Here is a 16796-nt window from a genome sequence, read left to right on the forward strand (position 1 = left end):
GTACACATTAGAAGGGGGCACTCATTGCGGTGCTACTCTTTGTGACCCGGTAAAACGACATACATAGGCTTTTTTTTTTGTATAACTTATATCTAACAAGAAGTGAAGCTGAGGATCGCTATTCGATCGTAGAAACGAACAATTCTATTGTATCCGTGTTCATTCGCCTGTTAACAGTTCAGTATAATAAATTCGTGCTACGTGCAATGAACAGCTGCATCGTCTATAATCGTATCAAATGTGTTTGATATAGGTTTATTGGAATAGCGATATTTCGACGTTGGGTCGCAGCTGCAAAATGGCTCCTTGCAGATGATAATTAACAGATATAAGGCGATTATATATTTTTGATAAGAGTTGTACAATCAATTTAAAAAGCCATCTCACAAAAACATTACAACAGCACGCAGCATTTGTTGTCGACGCTTTGTTGGTTCATTGGCCAAGGTTGCCATAGGCCACAAAAGCGAACGAGACGCATTTTTGCACCTGTTAACTGGACCGAGCTTTCTTTTCCGAGCAAATAGGCTCTCAAATATTGGTCAAAGGACGATAGGTTGGGAAATAGAATTTAGCCTGAAGAACAATTTATGGCTGATCGAGATTAATCGTTAATGAGCTCACAAGATCATTAATTCCGCTAACTACAATCCTATTGCCAGCAGAACTAACGTAACGATGAACTAACCCACTGATATATATTTAGCTGCGTACTCTATCCCATACTTCGATAACGCATAATCTAGAGCGAGTCAGCAGATTGTGATACAAGTTAATAGTATTCAAAAATCATTGATGACCCAACAGATTGAAGAAAGTTATAAAAGTCTGAATTTCGATAGAAATAACTTATAACGCCAACAAGGAGTTAGACAATAAACGACCGCTTTAAGAAAGACCTAATCGTATCATGATAACAATGATGATATACGGAGCATTTGCAATAGCCTAGCGTTAATTTTGAACGGGTACTGTCAGCATGAGGGTGCGGAAGAATATTTGTTTTTCGAGCGTAACGGGACAAGTCTTCGACTGAAGTCTCTAGAAAGCTTCAGGCACGGTCTGCTGGCGTAAGGTTACAAGGTTTGACGATGAGTCCTTGTTCAGTCGCTAGTTAAGGATCTCCAAATCCAGGTTCCAGCTGTCGATAATGCCGTACCAAAGAAACGTCGCTGCTTCACAATGTGCGTCGGTGGCGTCTTACCCACCCCATAACTCCACGATATCAACCTCATCGGTCAAATATGTGCAGGTCAATCCAACAGATCAATCTCTCCTGAATATTGGTTGGGCATCTTTTCAAAATAACCATCCAGTATCATCTGCGCGATATGTACAATGCGGTAACGATAATATCATACGACGAGACTGCATTGTGTTATATCATACACATGATAAGCCGCAAATGCACACTCTAACCCCTTACAGCCAACATGGCTCTTCCTCCCCTTGGATGGAATAGGTCCGTTTACTACATCTGAAATTTCTGGTAGAAGAAGAATGATACTACTCTCTTGTTTCTGATGAAAGCTGTAGGCGTCATTCTTCAGCAGACTTCTGCGTTGTTGTGTCCTGTCGCTTTTACCTTACGTTTCTGAATGAACCATTCTAGGGTACATCAGATTCTGGTTGCATGTTAATTGTCCAAGCGAAACGTAATAGACATCTCCGTTATCTGAAATAAGAAGAAGAAATTTTCCACAGAGAAGTAAGAGAGGCAAGTTGACCGGCATCTATTTTACTATAGGCCAATTCCCCGTTATATAAACGAGTTATTATTGACGATAGAGAAAGAAGTTGCCTTTAATAATGCATTTATAAATTTGCTGAATATTGATCGACGCCTGATGGTGTGGTTAAATCATTGAGGTGATCCAAGCATTTTGTGTGATTTCTCTACGAGATATAGCCTCCTGATGATAGGACCTTTATATATCGTTAGATGTCTTCTCCACGGTGAAGTATCGCGAGGAGTTCATTAAGGAAAATTACAGTTACATTGTTATTTATGTAGCTATAAATGAGGAGCTCTGGAAATCATTCGAAGAGATATTTGCATGTGATCATGACACTTAGGCAGACAACAGTAAATGTAGCGGATGAAGAAGCAGCAGCAGCAGCACTCGAACAGAGCGGCAATATGTACGAATAGCTCCTGCCGATTCAAGGAGCCGTAAGCCATATTACTGACAAATATATCCAACTGGTCGAGAAAATATAAGAGAAAACTTGGTTCGGACGCACGATAAAGGATTAAACAAACAGTAGTTCTTTCGGTCAGTCCTTCAATCAATCTTAATCAATCCGAGATGAATGTTCTTAGTGGACGCGCACGTAGGAACAGCAACTGTTCTTCGTCGTTGCTTTACTTATTCTATATTGAAAAAGTGCCCGAATCGTATTCTCGAAGGGCCACATCGACAAGTTCGTGTGGAGACATATTATATTTAAGTAATTCGGCTGATTTTCTGAAAGCGCTTAGTTTGAGCATGCGCAGAGGGACAGAGTAGCTTAGGCACCAGGCGGCGTTGCCAGGTAGCCAAGTCGTACCTCGTATGATTAGTACATCGCATGGCCAAATACGTATAAAGAAGGAAATTTTAATGAACAAATATACACTATACGACAAAATGCCATACACTATTAGTAGCCAAATAGCGGAACAAATGTAGAAATCGAAAGATCCTACCCATGGAACGTTGCCTAGGGCGCTTATTCTCTACGGGATTGATTGTCGGGAATGAAAGCGAGATAATTGTTCGTCAAATAAAAGCAGATAGACGACCATCCGTTGCGAGCTCCAGTTTGTATCGTGTCGGCACAAACGCGAACTACGTAGACCACTGTCATACACTAAAAATTAACGACCAAACGACGCCACAATTCTAACCCGGGTCTCTCACCAGGGCCACAGTTCACGGAACAACGTAGGCAGAATTATTACGAACACCATTATAGCCGGCTATATACATTTTTAGTGTGTATATATATATATATACTAAAAATGTAATCGTAGCAAATTATGAGGGCACAGTAATGTTAATAATAATGCTAGACACGCGCAGTTACGAAGGAACATGTGGCCAGGTGAACGTAGGCACGCCCACACATACGTAGGCACGCCCACACATAGACACAGCGAAAGAAGTACATATATATATATATATATATAGGCCTAATAGCATATTAAGGACAAAAACCGTCAGAAGCATTAGAACGTCGCCGGCACTCGTAAACCAGCGTGTTACATATATGCTGTGCAGTTTGTTAAACTCAAATCGACTATTTATATATAGAATTTTCTATACACACATCTATTTAGACTATATGATGCGATCCGAGAAATGACACGTGGCGACGATGATTATGCTGATGAGGGTAAGGATGATGGCAAGCGCTCTGAGGCTTTTTCGGTACTTGCGCACTCGCTAACTTCGTTTCTTACATAAATTGTATAGTAATATAAATAAAATGAATAGCAAAAGCATTGTGGCGGCAGCGGTGATGATGACAATGCCGGTGACAAAACAGTAGCAGAACGCAAAAGTCTAAACCATCCAAAAGCTTTGATAAATTATGACAGCGGTTATTTCTACTACGAGACAACCCACAAGATGTTGTAATCACGACTGACCATAATAGCAAAACTAGAAAATACAAAATATATTGACACCTTTTTCCCAGCAACCGAACGGCGCTTCTGTTCTTCCTTGACTTATATCTGAAATCTATTCTGGGTGTCTGTAGGCGGTACAAAGGAGTCTATCCTATAGAAATACTTGCTTTGTCTATTGAAGCCGCACGCCAAACCGTCGGTTCGGATATTTTTCAAAATGAAAAGGCCACCGCCGCCCCTGTGCTGCCTAATTGTGCCACTATAATCTGCGTGTCCGCACCAATCGCCTATTTGATCATTCATGCACTCCTTCGTTGCTTTATTTTCCATATTATTAAGAAGAGCTTCTGCTGGGCTCAGCTGAAGAAAATCAGTTTCTTTTATAACGGATTACAACTAGCCAACAGTATAACAATAAAACGAAATTTTAAAGATTGACCTATCGTAGTCCTTATGTTATCTTAGTAATACATTTATATATTCTTTGTTGTTTATTTATTTATACATTTACATATTGTTTGTGCATTGCAGCTAATCCTTGGCTTGATAAGGAAGATTTGTTTCTATTTCGATTATAATCGCGTATAGTATATTTGTCGCTCTGTTTTTACACACACTCACATCTATTATGTGCTAGTTGTCAGTACATCCATTTCGTATTTAGTAAATGCACAGTGCGGCTGCTCTTGGACGTGGTTGTTGGTGCCGACTATATGCTTATGCTCCGTTACGATTAATCGTCATTGTGGGTAGCACAGATTCAATGATGAGAACCGTCGACGACGGCGGCAATCATGGTAGTAAGAAGATTGATCGAAAAAGAAACAATGTCTTTTCTTTTTCAAAGCAAATAACAATATACATACATATATACGACTGGGTTACTTAATAAAGGCATGCCTTATGCGAAAATCGTGTTTAGTGTGTTTTGTCTTTCACTTCAGCAAGAAGTGAACGCTTCAATAAACGGTCTCATCTAGATACTTCGGCTAGTCGAACCTTTTTATCTAGCTCTTCTGGAAATATAACTTCCTTGTAACAATCTTATCACACTCTAACACGACCAGAGCATTTTCTTCCATATCATTTCTATGATAATAGTTCGATGATATTTAATTTGAACGCAGTTTATCCGCATCACGGGCTTCTCATAGCTTGTTGGTCGAGTACTATGTCATGAGCAATTATCGTGTAAGTAATTGTTATGTACGTGTGTATACATATATAAAGGGCTGAAATTAAAATGCAAACAACTCCCTGTTTCCTATTGGAGGATACCCTAGCTTGACAGCTTTGAACGACAAAGAAGTTACTATAAGTTCTTGACAATATTACGATTCTGGGGGGCTATAGGTTTAACTTCAATGCTACTTCAGAATAGCTATTATTTGCATATCATCTACTACAGGAAGGAATCCACTTAAATGATTCATTTAACGACTCATTGGCTATCCGAGCTCGCCAAGTTTATGAGCAGGTCAATTAAAAATGTAAAGGCAGTGCTCTCAATGTTGCCTTCACCGTTAAAAGGCATTTGTCTATTTCGAACTTTATAATCATTTCTCTTTGTTCGTCTATGAGCCTTCTACTTGCTCAACATGTATAGACAGTTATGTACACGTACCATACGTATACGTTCCTTAGGCACGACAAAATGATCCTTTGCAAAATGTGTAATTTAGACAAAAAAAGCCGTTTGTTTTGTACGTAGAGTCATGCTTATACAGAATTAGCCTGGCAAACAAGGATAAAAACATACGTCGCTGTATCGATACTTAGAGAACAGAAAACGAAGGTCATTTCAACACGTAAGCGATTCAGTTGTATCAGAGGATTATATCTCATAGCGATATTGGCACAGACAATATTAATTTCAGCTTCCCGATAAATAATTCATCGTTCATTCATAGTATCATCAATTGAATTATGGCCGACAGATGTCGAAGCCAGAACGGGAGAACTTCACATAAAAGTAATATGTCGGCCGGTATTTGCATAGGCACTTCGTTCTTTTGAATTCGGCAGAAATACTTCTCTCAGTCGAGAAGTGATTTCACTGCGAACAACGAAAAAAAAAATCTAGAAAAGGAGAGCTTCAATATCTCTCAAACTGCTTCACAATCCTGTTAAACGTGAGGTCTCCTGTTTATACCTTCCTGCTTTAACTCCGCTCCTTGGATTCGTCCTCTTGGCCATGTGAATCCCCCACTCCGCCCGCCCGTGACAACAGACCTGCTTAGCACGAGCTCCGTGCCAGCTTAATGGGCAAATGGTGTATTCCATTTGTCAACCATTTTAAAATCTCCTAAACATTTTTTCACCTGCTGATATAGCGGCGTCGAATTGTCTTTAGTGAACATCTTTAGTTAACTTAGAAAACTTCACTTGGGCTTGAATCGTTCTTTAAATTGACTTCCGAAGGGCTGACGACGACTCGTCTTACCGCCGCTATCACCGTTGTTGCGTCCGCCCTACGCGTCCGGTCTCGTTTTTTTGTTGTATCGCGCCCTTTTTTCTTGTTCCAGACAAATGCAAAACGATAGTTTTTTATCCGTATCAGACTAAATAACCTGCTTTTTGCCGTTTTCTGCCCTGACGCAGAATGCAGGTTCGACAACGAGGACACGTTTATAGTGTAGATATGGATATAGAAGAATGAACACTCGGCACGCTTACTTCCTGAGTCAAGTGCTTATTACGATATCTTACCATAGTGTATATTCTAGCTGTACCAGTTATTCTTCTTCTTAGATTCTATTTACTTCTCATTCAGGCACAACAATGAGCTAACATATGTGAATATATGCAATTTTCAACGAGCAGCGAAACCGCCTGTTATAATTATCTTCAATTGAACGCTAATGATTAGCTCTACACCGCGTCCGTGTATAGCAATGGGGTCGGAAATACGAACTGATATTGGTACGCACTGGTAGGCGCTCGAACACACTAAGCGTGTATGGCTTAGGATACTTTGCGCTATGAACAAAATGCCAAATCCCCAGATCTCCCGTGATACTTACTTGAAAGCAATCCAGGGTTTAAAGTAGCTGAGTAGTCCAATGTAATAGCACATAATTTTCGTGCCGGTCCGGAATACTCCGGCACCTGTTTTGTCTGCAAAATAAAGGTTCCTCAATTTTTTTCTGCTGAGACCATCCCACTGAGCTTTGCATGTGCACACTTTCAGATTCTCTGCCATCGGTCCCCCCTCTAATTGGAGGTTGGGGGCAAGCCTTCCAATATGCAAGTTTAGCCCCTAAAGATGTTTAAATTTATAGATTTCTAACTTTTCACCATCCTGTTGACCTGGGCATGTACGCTGGAGTCGACGTGGAAAGGCACTCTAGTACCTGTTATACAGTTTTACGTCATCTCTCTTTCCAGAATGCCAAAGTGTAATTGCGGCTTCAGTCTGAATTTGCTGAATCTGCAACAGCTAGGTTTTTCCTTAGGATTCAACACAGGAGCCCACTGGCAAATATGCACTTGGGAATATATGCCCGACGTCAACTTTTACGATGATTTCGTTTAGACAAAGGCCTCCCCGTTGCATTCTCCTCACATGACCCACCCCGAGATCTCCAAACCCCGCGGTAGACACCACGTCACGGGTTTTTTATTCGATGCCATGATAATGCACCGGATTCGATTGCTTTCGGCACTGAGCTTCTTAATTTCGAAGCAACTACAGTACACACAGAAGTACACGAGAATCACTACGCATATTGGCTAACTTTCTCGACGGTTCGGTTTCCATCTCGGCGTACTCAATAGTCTCGTGCAAGCCTCGAAGGGGCCATGAAGTCGTTCGGCGACGCTACAGTCATGTAGCCCGCACAGACACGATTTTTTGTTGTCTTCTAGAAAGCACCTTAAATCAATCCGACGCACTCCGCTCTAAACGTTTCTTGGGTATACACATACAGCTTGAACCTCGCATAATATTCTAACACGTGAGGTGCTGCTTTGCGCGAAAACCCCTTAATAAATGAGCCTTGAACTTTTCCACGACTCTAGCTTGCCCATAACAGATTCAAACCGCTGTTAGGCTTAGGTCCATTAGCAGGCGTTTACGTGACCATCTGTAGAAACCTGCTGCCTTCAATGCTCCAATCTATTGTCCAGGTCTCGAGTAGTTATAAAATGGTTGGCTAGACGCAACTTCCTCCATACATTCTATCAAGCGCTTCGCTACAGCGGTTAATCTCAAAGCTTGGCCGACAACTTCGTCTGCCCCCAAATAGACTGGTCTCTACAATCTAGTTGAAGCAACTCGATTTCGCTACCTCCCTTTGGTCACCAGTCGTAATAAGGCCACCCTAGCACTGGCACAAACGTACCTATTCGTCCTACGTTTCGTTCTTATGTAGCAATAATGATGAATTTCGTATGTGCTGTAACAATATATATATTGCTTAAGTACTGGCCTCCTCGTTACTAGAACATTATTATTTAGAAGCACATAAATGAGTATCAATCTCTTCTTACGCTTATAACAAACGCGAACACATTCTAACAATACATGTTATAAGCATTTTTTATTCAATCATGGTATGCTTCATCTTACCTTCAGTTATCGTACAAAGGAGAGAACGTTCCCTTGTAGCCCCATAAACTTGGTGGCATTTATAAGAGCAACAAATTTTTCTGACATAAAATTTCTAATAGAGTTCAGAAGTAATCGACGAGCGGTACTACGATTACAAAGTAGTAGAAGGGCTGTACCGTTAGACCACTAGAGTTGAAAGTATAAAGAAGCAAGGGACTCAGCGCCCCAGAAAGCCGGCGGAGCAGAAAGATAAATTGGGCCATCACTAATGAGTTTATTTATTTACCGTTCGTCCCTACAGGTATGAGTACAACTGATTCAATTTTAATCTCCTCAAAAAGAAGTTGTCCTCGCGACGGTTTTGTGACAAGATGTCCGTTGACGATTCTTGAGGACTCAAATGAAACGCCTTTTCGAGACTGCGAAAAAGCGTAATTTTCTTTATTCTCATGACCAACACTCTGATACAATCTGCAAGGGCAACTTTAAATTTGGAACCGGAAATATTTACTTCACATTGCTGATTTAACCTTAAAGAAGGATGGGGCCCATCTCTAACCGTAAAATTAAACCTGTTAGTAACATAGCAAGTATTTAAAAGCTCTGAAAGGGGTCGCTATTGCTTAATACGAGCTTAGATATGGTCGATGTCGGGAGCAAATTTCTTTTAAATATCTAAAGTAGTCCAGTGAAGGTTCCTGTCGCAATGGATTGACTAATTCTACTTTGTTCAGAACGACGATTGGACCACCCAGGCCAAGTGTACCTTGTTCACTTCTATTTTGCCTTGGACGGTGCGTGCACACAGCGATCACTGCCATAAGGAGTAAAGCAATACATATCAAAGAATGAAGATCTCTGATATCCCATTAGTGTGCTGTTCATTGCATGCTTGTAAGACCTAATCTATTGATTGATAGAAAAGCTGTACACCAATAGGGCATTCCGAACCGTTCGCCGTGCTACGTTAGTGGGTGACGTTTTCGTAGGTTAACATTAGGCACACGGTGCGGTATGACGAATTGTCAAACATCGTAAACATAACAGTCGAGAAATACCACCTAAGCGAACCTTTTGTACACAACCAATCGCTGGTCAACATAAAAATATTGATCCTCACCTCCAGCAGCTTTTGCAGTTTCTTGTATTGCCATCCATTTGATCTTCGCCGGCGATTCTTCAAAATAAAACAAACGGGAAAAGCGAGGCAGGTATTTGGAGGATATGACTTGGATGAGCGTCGCCTCCGAGTGCTGCAGTGTTGCATAGCAACCGCGGAAATGACCATCATTTATCGTATCATATTGTACTTCTATGAGGTTGATGCAACACCGGCTAATGCTGGCAGAGGTGAGTTTTGCTACGGTGTCGATTCGGCCTTTCTGGTCCTTTGTTTTGCTAGTTTTGGCCCTCTCGTGCTCGACCTCTCGTTATCCCTCGAGGTAAAGTCGTTAATCAGTTAGCTTACACACCGAACCGTATCCATTCCATAGCCTGTCGTCTGCTTTTTTCTCTCAAAGATGCCAAATGGTACGTAATCGAAAGTAAGTTAACAGCGGCTTTTGAAAATTGCTCTCGTTCCAAGCGCCTCAAAGACGATATCTTAAATCTAAAAAATAGTCTTTACATAATAGTAATATGTGGTGTTATATTATGTAGGCTAATACCTTTCTGGTACAAAATGTTCGTTTATATTCCTTGATCTCTTTTATCGCTGGGGTTGATGGCATCGGAGAATTTCTCAAAACTGCGACACCAACGTAGCTGCAAAAAAGGGTATGGTGTTGAATGTTGTGGAAAGTTTCTGGTCCCAAACTGTTCTCATTTCGGTGCAAGTTGGAACGTTGGTAGACAATTTGGCAAATGCTACACAATCAAGCAACAGTGGGCACCATCTTGAGACGTAAGTGGCCTTCCCGCTCTTTTTAGGATAACAACAGTCTCGTTCGTCATAATCTTTCTCTATTCCTCAACCCCTTTTTCACCACAGCATCTCTCCTCATTTAAACGTGGCATTGCGGTACCGTCTGGAAGGAACACCTTCTGCAGTAGCAGAGGCGGCCTGAGAATTTGGCTTCCGCTAGGGAAAACAGGTGAGTTTCCGGGACCATCATATGTGCACCACAAGGGTGCAGCAGAACGTATCATCGTCGCTGGACGCGACAAATGGCTACAATTTGGTCGGTGTCGGACACACCAAAAACCATTATTAACTTTCTACGAGCAACGGATAGCGACAATTCTTTGGTGGTAAATCAGGAATCGCGGGGGAAATACGACAGGCTTCGCACACATAATAGTGCTAGCGTTATCTCGGTGAGAAGCTTTTCTGTAGCTTGTCGCGCGGCACTGTAAGCGGCTATGTTACCAGCTGAAATTTTCCAAAAAGAAGGCACTGACTTTTAGGTACTGGATAACACGATCGATAGCTACAACGGTGCTTTACCGAAGGGCACTGATGTTCTTGTTGACTGGTGCAATTATGGTTGCCATTGCCCAGGTCTACTAGGCGCGTTACGATTCCTCAATTGAAATACACTCTCCTTGATCGGCACAACGGGATTACGTCAGTTCGAGGCATCTTTACCTTGGACCTATCCGGAATCGATGCTAATTCGACTTTGTGCTTAAACTGATTCTGGAAGGAATAATCTATGACAGTGGAGCCACTTGTCATTTGCGCAATGTGTTGCTAATGTGGTGTGATGTGATCTTTCCTGCTGTCCGCAAACGATGTCTTGAAGATAGCTTTACTGTATTTACCTTCAGCTACTATACTCCGATTCCAACGAAATTCGATATTCCAACAATTTAACGTGTGCCCTTTATGGTTGTTCCTTCAAGAATTGGGCCTTCCATTGATGGCCATTGGCTTTCTTATAGGTCTTCTTGACTAACGCCGTTTTTCGTCCACTGTCAGACTGATGCTCCCTATTATAACTTCTGTTCCGACCAGCGTATTTTTTGCATTTCAAACAGCCTTTGCTTCGAGTTGAGCCGTCACTAAATCATTACCTGACTGAAAATTCGGGTCAGATCTGCCTTGCTCAACCTATATTCGGGTTTTGTGCATCGTACCTTCTACTAGTGTCTCCCATCAACGAAGCAAGGATGGATGGAAAGTTTTACCCTGCAATGTTTTTGGTTGCTGGTCATTCATTGGATTTGTAATTACTGTCGTCCTACCAATTCTTGGAAGTGTCATCTGCGATACTCCGTTGTTGTAGTTCTGACCGCTATGGCTGGTTCTGGTGGTACGATATGCCTTGCATTTGGTACATAGGCTTTTTGACTTGTCAGCCTGAAAACAACAAACCGCCATTACGTACGCTTAAAAGAGCTGGCAAGAAAATATAATATAGTCATTGTATAAGAACGTTAGGTAGACGGGTACTACGAATTCCTCTTGAACACCTCATTTTTGGGTACTACTCACAGGTCAAACTCGTGTCGGCTCAAATATCTCCTCCAAGGCAAACCTGCCCCGCATATGTTTTTATTCGTTTTAATCAGTGGCGGTCCGACAGCAGACAAGATCCTTGCGCAGCACGCTACCAGGCCTCCTGGTAGCGTGCTGCGCATTTTGGTGTAGGAGGAGCCGTTGCCTGGGTGTTCTGGAAGGAATGAGGAGGCAAGCTTTCTGTTATCTCTCCTTGATGTTCAGATTTACCGATTTCCGCCCGAATGACCTACGACAACAGAAGATAAAAAGCAGCTTCTATCTTGAGAACGTCTGCAGCGCCGCGCATAGGGGAAGGACGTACCAATCGCGGCAACAGCAGTAGTTGTCGAAGTAGCGGTAGTTGCAAGCACAGCAAAAGCAACAGCACCAGATAGTCGGCGAAGGTCAAAACCAAAGCGAGTGATAAAACAATAAACGAAGGGGCGGCGGGGGTGGGAGTGGAAGCGAAAAATGGCAAGAAGGTAACAGAAGTTGCCAAGCATTCAATACGGTGACAAGAATGGCGCCAGCTAAAGCGACGGTGACAGTGACTGCAGCGGCGACGTTTCCGACCAGCGGCAGCCAGAGTTTGCAGCAACATGGCAGCCGCCTCTAGCCAATAACGTGCCCACTCTTACTAATGCAGGAATCGAAGGAACAGGAATCGGACAACGAAGCTACCATTGCTGCTACTAATAATGCGGGCGATGCCCAACGGCAGTTAGCAACGGCATCCTGTTTTAAAGCGAGTCTAGCCACGTTCACTGGCGAAACGCTTACGCGCCGTTTTATTGAAGCCTTCCATCAAGAGGTACACAAGGACGATGGCCTTAATTAGGCCGTCCGCCCGCCTGTTCCACGTTTTCTATCATATGCGTCTCCTAGCTGCACATTGTTGCTGTTATCACCACGGTCACGATCTGCAACACCGAACGTCGTGAAAAGGTACATGTAAGTAATAATGAAAGAAATAGTAATAACTTGATAAACCTACCGGAATAGATATATACATATATTCACTCCATCGTTTTCATGCCGTAACAGTACGGCGTATCTAAATACATACCGCGCATATTCGGATACTTTTGCGTGAACCTGTCTTTCTAAATTAATAGTTTGCATGAATGGATGAACTTAACGATTCCGTTAGCATATTTACAGTAGTATATATATATATATATATATATATATAAAACGTAATATCTAAGTCACTGTGTTATATTGTTATAATACAAAAAGTGGTCTGCTAAATATAACCGTCTAATAAAGAGAGATAATTTTCTCTATTTTTGTTTGTAATTAAATCTCGGTCGCTAACATTGTTAGGTATAAGAGCAGAGCTGATATTCGAACTTAACTATAATAACTGTTGTCGTTATAACAATTAATTTAGGGAGTGACTTTCCAATCCAGCACCATGAAGTGGTGACCAATCGCGTTATACATCACTCTATTGCCTGTTGAATTTACAGAGCGGGTTGATAGTTGGAAAGTCCGCACTTCAGAGCCGTTCAAGTGAAAAGACTTCATAGACTGATTAGTTGAACGAAGGCCGAATTTGACCGTGTTACACATTAGTAGCAGGGGCACGCGGATGCCATCCTCATAATTCCAGCATACAACAGGGCACATAGAAAAATGTATTTTTTGAAAGTGAAAATGATCAGTATCATCAGCTGTATCATTTAACTGAATCGATAAGGTGGTTGAGTATGTCACATGTGCGCCTTACCTTCCAGGTCCGATGGTAACAAGCCTGGGCGATAGGCACAGTAAATTTTTTCTTTGTTGTAAAACCGAAGTGGAGATATTTTTCAACCGAATTCGTAAAACTAGCTTACTATTTATTCGAAACGAGAGACATGAACAGAGTTTGTATGTTCAAGTTATTATATCTACGATTTTATACGAGCTCGAAATATCCAGCATAAGCTCACTCTGTGACTCTTTCGTGACCTTCAAGAAAAACCAAATAAAAACAATAAAGAATCAGTCTATGTCGACGCTATTTTGTACTCTATTTTCTAATATTGCACATAATATCAATACTAGCTGCCGTTTTGGCGTTTTTTCCCGCCCTAAAAATAATGAAGCGTGATAAATCCTTCTGTAACGCCGCAGAAGTCTATAGTATACCATCGTATGTGACACAAATCAGTAATTTCATACTGATCATCTAACCACAACGATAATTCTTGTAGCTATTGCATCTCAAGTATCTGGCGTTATAACATAATATTATATATACTATAAAAACAAAAAAAAAAAACAACTAACTATATAGAATTAGCTTGCTACGAATAAATTGCACAAATAAATTTATTGTTTATTACTGTAATACTGCCTAAATGTTAAATGCGGATTCTTCAACTGTCAATAAAGTTCTAACCCATCCTATATAATATAAAGATGAAACTGTCACCAAGGTTACTCACACTACGCTATGTTGCCCATAATAACAACCGGGACATTTGTACAATGTGCATAGGTTACTTTTTTCCGGAACAGAAAAATCAAACTGGCTCTTTAATAATATATCGCTTCATGTAGCAACGCGCAGGCTATGGTTCGTAGCAGATGGAAGAAACAAGCTATGGACGTATGTGAAATTGCCGCATGTTGCCCATATAGAAATAAGCAGACAGGCGTCACCGGCGGGCATGTAAATAATAAGGTAGAATGAGACAGATCCGAAGCGACCCATTTGTTGTTAGTTCGTTGGCACTTGATTAATAAGGCCGAGCCCGAGCATTTTTCTTCCTTTGCCTTCGGCTTTTTCCCGACGTTATGGACGTTTTTGGCAACGCTCTGAGCGCTCTATTCTACACGCATTACCTGTACTAACAGTAGTGTTATGCATAAATGAACCTGAAATACCTTCGTTCGAATAGCCGATTGGGCAGTCTGAGTCGAAATGTGTTTTTAAGTAACAACGAAGTACGGTGCTTCACAACAGCAAGAACAACAACAACAACTATCATTAGCAAGATAAGATAAGTTTCTTTTTGCTCCAAATAGCACTCGCCTGGTACGAAAAAAGGGAAATGTCGTCAAAATAGGAGATATCTTTCTGTGTCCGCGGACACCAGTCTAGATGGCGTCAGAAAGCTTTCTTGGCTTTAGAGAGCATTGAGACATCGATTCGATTAAATCCTCACACAGATACTGACTTACATATTATTATAGTACAGATTCGCATCAAGACTGGCTGGCGTGCGCAAATTACCATCACTACTCGATCACTGTCAAGTAACCCAAGGAATTCAAGCCTAAACTCTAGATTCACGGCAGATGGAACCGGTGAGAACAGATAGATCTCCAGGGAACCTATCTATGACAATTCCTTGCACTGTATCTACCAAGTTAACGCACACACGAGAAAACCAGCTCCATCAAACACTAAGCATACGGCATTGTCCTAGATAATTACTAAAAACCCTATCATACCGTCCTACAATTTACCCGAGGATAGCAAAAGGGCCGTAAGATACACAAGGGAAACGTTGTCCAAACAACAAAAATAGACAATGGCCAAGTCTATAATGCAAAATAAAAGCGGAACGAGTTCTCCGGAGATCTGGTCATTATTGATACAACTTGTTTTGCGTCCGTGAGAGATATAACAATTATCAAACTCTATTTAAAAATAAATAAGTCACATGACTATAGCACTTTATGATCCTTCATTTTCGTCTTCGCTTAGATTTAAACGTTCAAATATATCGGGATTTTCGTCCCGATACCCAATTAAATGGCTTGGAAACCTACTGTGTATCTTTGCAATTAGCAAATACGTACCCCACTGAGCTATTTGGAACACTGAATTTTGACGTTTAATCACACTGAAATAGTACATCAAGTAGTGTAGTATTTAACCGTTCATCAAAGACGTTCGAAAAGTGTTCAGCCGTTCAGAGACTGATGCAAGGATCAACGATATCCAAGATAGATGCTTCATCCTCTTCGACCCCAGTTAAAGTCGAAGCAAAAAAATAATTGTCATATTATAGAAAAGTTCGCGTCTCATTACTTCAACTCTGTGAAGCTTCTATTTTGTAAAATTACCGATTTTAGATATCACTCCCTTTCACTAGCTTACTTACAAACTCTAATAGCTGTTCACTTTCACATGTTTATTATTATTATAAACATTGTTCTTATAACCAAATCTTGTGTATTTTATATATAAATGATCATTTAACGATGTATGAGCCGTGCCAAAAAACAGAGAAATCAATAGACATGTATATTGTCGAAATACGATTTTTGAAAAGTTGACTTTTCGGAAATAAGAGATAAAAATCTACTGAAATACTCCTTAATATATTCGGAAAGCTGTGTGTGCTCGAAGCGTCAGGGGACTTATACTACCCAACTAGATTGCATAGCTTCTCTAAAATCTAAATGATATAACCACTATTGTCTCTTTTATAAATTTTGCAGCTGTATTCTTCATTAACACTTACTGAAGTGTTACTAGCCATTCCAATATTTGTTTCTGATTATTATGTACCATTTTGGTGCCATATGGGGAAATGGAGTATCTAAGTATCCCTTTTCTCTAACAGCCAGATCCATATTTGATGCAGTCATATTATACTCTTTGATCAAGTCCGCGCTTCCAGTAACTATGGCGTGTACTTTTGATCATGTTTATTGAACCTAAGCACCTCGGTATAGCTACGAAGGCTCGTTAAAGACAGAAAACAGTTTACGTGAGTCTCGCTTAACTCGTCTGTGACTGAGAACGATAGCGATATCAAGCCTTGCAAGACATCTCCACCTTCAAACATTCACAACAATGCAGTCACATGTGGACGTTTAGAACAAAGATCTGTTATTTTATATGTTAGTAACGGCGCCGATTTCCATTAGTTATAATAAGAATCACTGTTCTAGCATGACCTTGTGCTTCAGATCAGAATCACTGGATTCCAGAAAAGGGGATTCTAGGAAAAAGGGGGGCAACTTCATATTTACAACGGAACTGCGAAGCAGTTTAAAATGATGTGGCCACTGGATTCAATTTGGCTTAAATATATTTAATCGTCTACCCATTTCTAAAATGTAAGAGGTTATTTAAGAAATCATACGGTAGGTCTGCTGCAAAAAATTCGAAATACCATCACGTTATTTGATACGAACCAGCCATAGCGGCACCACTGCTGATGCCTCATTGAACGTAA

The 16796-nt window shown here is 40.9% G+C and overlaps 1 protein-coding gene across 1 annotated transcript in view; it reads left to right on the forward strand.

Annotated features, from left to right (window-relative positions):
• Positions 1 to 13601, forward strand: part of Ptp36E (protein tyrosine phosphatase 36E) — a 99597-nt gene extending 85996 nt beyond the window's left edge. The window contains exons 17-18 of the transcript XR_015322363.1: positions 12257 to 12555; positions 13083 to 13601. The gene's annotated coding sequence lies outside the window, so the exon portion shown is untranslated. The remainder of the gene's footprint in view (positions 1 to 12256; positions 12556 to 13082) is intronic.
• Positions 13602 to 16796: the final 3195 nt, after the last annotated feature.

Source organism: Varroa destructor, unplaced genomic scaffold (genome assembly GCF_002443255.2).
Source record: "Varroa destructor unplaced genomic scaffold, Vdes_3.0 BEIS01000002.1, whole genome shotgun sequence".
Classification (NCBI taxonomy): domain Eukaryota; kingdom Metazoa; phylum Arthropoda; class Arachnida; order Mesostigmata; family Varroidae; genus Varroa; species Varroa destructor.